Below are 4,092 nucleotides of genomic sequence, written 5' to 3' on the forward strand. Positions count from 1 at the left end.
CCCCACCCCACTCCGGCCTATCACCCTCACCTTGACCTCCCTTCACCTATTGCAATTCCAACGTTCCTCCCCCAAGTCCTTCCTCCCTACCTTTTATCTTAGCCTGCTGGACACACTTTCCTCATTCCTGAAGAAGGGCTTATGCCCGAAACGTTGATTCTCCTGTTCCTTGGATGCTGCCTGACCTGCTGCGCTTTTCCAGCAACACATTTTCAGCAGAGACTATGGTTAGTATGGCGATAACTCACCTCCTGACACCCCAATGTCTATCCACATCTAAAGGCACAAGTCAGGAGTGTGATGGAATACTCCCCACTTGCCTGGATGGGTGCAGTTCCAACAACACTCAAGAAGCTTGACACCATCCAGGACAAAGCATCCTGCTTGATTGGCACCACATCCACAAACATGCAATCCCTCTATCACTGGCGCTCAAAAGCAGCAGTGTGTACTATCTACACGATGCACTGCAGAATTCACCAAAGATCCTTAGTCAGTACCTTCCAAACCCATGACCACTTCCATCTCAAAGGACAAGGGCAGCAGGTATTTGGGAACACCACAACCTGCAAGTTCCCCTCCAAGCCACTTACCACTCTGATTTGGAAATGTACCGCTGTTCCTTCACAGCCATTGGGTCAAAATCCTGGAATTCCCTCCCTACCAGCATTGTGGGTAACTCACAGCAAGTGGACTTTAGCGATTCAAGAAGGCAGCTCAGCACCACCTTCTGAAGGGTAAAGAGGGATGGGCTATCAATGCTGGTCAGCCAGTGACGCCCAAGTCTTACAGCTAAATAATATAAATATATCCCTTCCGTTCTTCACAACAAGCACAGTACTGATTGGACCAAATTAACCTGTGCTCGTGAAACTGAAACCTCCGTGTCCAACATTGGTCATGTTTAGACAATGTTTAAACTTTAATTCATTCGCTGGTTAGCCAGTAATCATTTCCCATTCCCTCGTTTCCATTGTGAAGGTGTTGGTAAGTTTTCTTCTTGAATTCTTGTCATCCATATGCAATTGGAAGAGTTACAACGTGATGAGTGAGAGTCTTGAAATCAATGGTGGCGTATTTCCAAATCAGGATAGTGGATGGTTTGGAATAGGACTGAACCTATTGGTGTTCCTATGAATCTGTTCTTGCCCTTCTTGATGGCCATGAGTTTGAAAGGTGCTGTATAAGGAGCCTTGGTAAATTTCTGCAGTGCAACTTGTAGACAGTACACATTGCTCCTAATGAGCGTCAGTGAAGCCAGACAAATGTGACAGGTATAGCAAAGGGTTAGATACAGAATAACTCTGCACTGTCCCCACCATCAGTCCAGGAAAAACAACTGTACAGGTTTCCATACAAAACAAATCCACGTCTACATTAACCCTTTTAAAATTTCCAGACTATGTTTAGCATTGTGCTTGATAGTCATTAAATGAGATACGACACTGTTCCCATCAACCAATGAAGGACAGCTACAGCATGGGAGAAAGTAAAAACGTGATCCCTTACTCCCAATTCCTCTGCCTCCAATGTTTCTGCTCCCAGGGGGATGAATTCAACTCCAGAGTCGAGAGTGTGGTGCTGGAAACGCACAGCAGGTCAGGCAGCATCTGAGGCACAGGAGAATCGACATTGACGAGGGCTTTTGCCGAAACGTTAATTCTCCTGCTCCTCGGATGCTGCCTGGCCTCCTGTGCTTTTCCAGCATCACACTCTCAACTCTGATCTCCAGCATCTGCAGTCCTCACTTTCTCTAAATTCAACTCCAGGATGTCCCAGATGGTGTCCTATTTCAAGGACTGCAATTTCCCCTCCCGTGTGATCAAAAATGCCCTGCAGTCTCCTCCACTTCCCGCACCCCCACCCTCAAAACCCAACCTCTCCCATCTGCAACAAGGATAGAAACCCCCTCAAATTCCACCCCACAAGTCTTCAGACACAGCGAATTATCCTCTGTCATTTCCACCACCTACAGTCAGTATCCACCATCAAAGATATACTTTCATCCTCAACCCTATCTGAGCTCCGCAGAGTCCATTTCCTCTGTGACTCTCTCGTTAGATCCATGACCCCCACCAACCCACCCGTCACTTCTGGTACCTTCCCTTGCCACCACAAGAGGTGTAAAACCTCCACCCACATCTCTCCCCTCACTTCTATCCAAAGCCCCAAAGATTCATTTCACATCCAGCAGAGATTTACCTGCACATCCATTCACCTCATCTACTGTGTCCATTACTCTCGGGGTGACAGGATGCCAATTCATGCAGCATTTCAGGGAACATCTCTGGGATACAAGCATCAAACAACCCCACTACCCTGTGGCTGAGCACCTCCTCCCACTCCCCCAAGGACATGCAAATCCTGGACCTCCTCCACAGCCAACTCAAAGCCACCCACCAACTGGTGGAAGAATACCTCATTGGGACACTTCGACCACACCTCAACTTCACGAGCTTCCAAATCTCACCTCGACCTACTTCATCCCTGTCCATCTTCCTCCCCACCTATCCGTTCCACCCTCCTCACTAAACTACCACAGTCATCGGCCAACCTACATCCACCTATCGCCTTCCCATCTATATTCCCTCCAGCCAAACCTCATGACCTTATTTATCTCTCAGCCCCCTTCCCCATCCATATTCCTGTTGGAGGGTTTATGCCCGAAACATCGACTCGTCTGCTCCTCAGATGCTGCCTGATCTGCTATGCTTTTCCAGCAACACTCTTTTCAGCCACGGCATGAGGTCAGCTACAAAGTAAATGGCCCACCACATCAACATTTTTCTAATTTCCAGGCCACGTCAATCATGGAGTTGGATATTGATTAAATCAGCCCCCAATCAGTCCCATCAAACTCTCACAGGACACAGAACACCTAAACTGTCCTACAGTACTAAATTAATCACAACATTAATCACAGGTTAAAACTCATTCTGCACAGTCCTCGTCAAATGCTAAAAGACAGTTTCAGCATGACGTTAGATATACAATAAATCCCACTCCAAAGTATCCCCATCAGACAGTTTCAGGACAGGTACAACGTGAGATTAAGCACAGAGTAAACCTCCCTCTTTACTGCCAGTATCAAGCAGTCTCTGGCTCAGTGCAGAATGGGGTTAGATCCGAATTAAATGTCCATCTACAGTGTTCTCTATCAAATACTCCCAGATCATAGACAGCAAATGGTAAGATACTGAGTAAGTCTCCTCTTTTCAAGTAAAATCAGACGGTAAATAAATCTCCCTCATCACTGTGCCCATCAAACACTCCACAACAAGTACAGCACATGTTTCGATATAGGGTAAAATTCTTTCTAATCTTGCCCATTTCAAATTCCCAGATGACTTTCAATATGGAGTTAGATATTCATTAAATTACACCACACACTGTCTCCAACAAAAATTCACATTACAAGAATTGCACAGTATATATCGAGAGCAAATCTTGCTCTACTCTTTTAAAATGAAAGTGAAGCTCCTTCAACATTGGCCCCAATACACGCTCCCAGAATAGAGAAGCAAGGGGTTAGATACAGTATTGTGTTCCTACTATTGTTTTAAACAGAAAATGAAATGAAAATAAAGCAACCTCCATATTGGCTCCATCAAAAAAATACCCTCCACAGGGATGTGACTGGGTTAGAGACAGAGTAGAGCTTCTGCTACTATTTTAAACAAAAAAAAATCTCTCCCTACAATGTCTTCATCAAACATTCCCATGATTGGTGCACCACTGTTAGATTCCTCTAGGAGAAAGTGACGACTGTAGATGCTGGATATCAGAGCTGAAAATGTGTTGCTGGAAAAGCGCAGCAGGTCAGGCTGCATCCAAAGAGCAGGAGAATTGACGTTTCGGGCATGAGCCCTTCTTCAGGAATGAGGGAAATCTGCCAAGCAGACTAAGATAAAAGGTATGGAGAAGGGACTTGGGGAAGGGGCGTTGGAAATGCGATAGGTGGAAGGAGGTTAAGGTGTGGGTGATAAGGTGAGGGTGATAGGCCGGAGTGGGGGTGGGGCGGAGAGATCAGGAAGAAGATTGCAGGTTAGGAAGGTGGTGCTGAGTTCGAGGGTTGGGACTGAGACTAGGTGG

Source organism: Chiloscyllium plagiosum, chromosome 27 (assembly GCF_004010195.1).
Source record: "Chiloscyllium plagiosum isolate BGI_BamShark_2017 chromosome 27, ASM401019v2, whole genome shotgun sequence".
NCBI classification, from domain to species: domain Eukaryota; kingdom Metazoa; phylum Chordata; class Chondrichthyes; order Orectolobiformes; family Hemiscylliidae; genus Chiloscyllium; species Chiloscyllium plagiosum.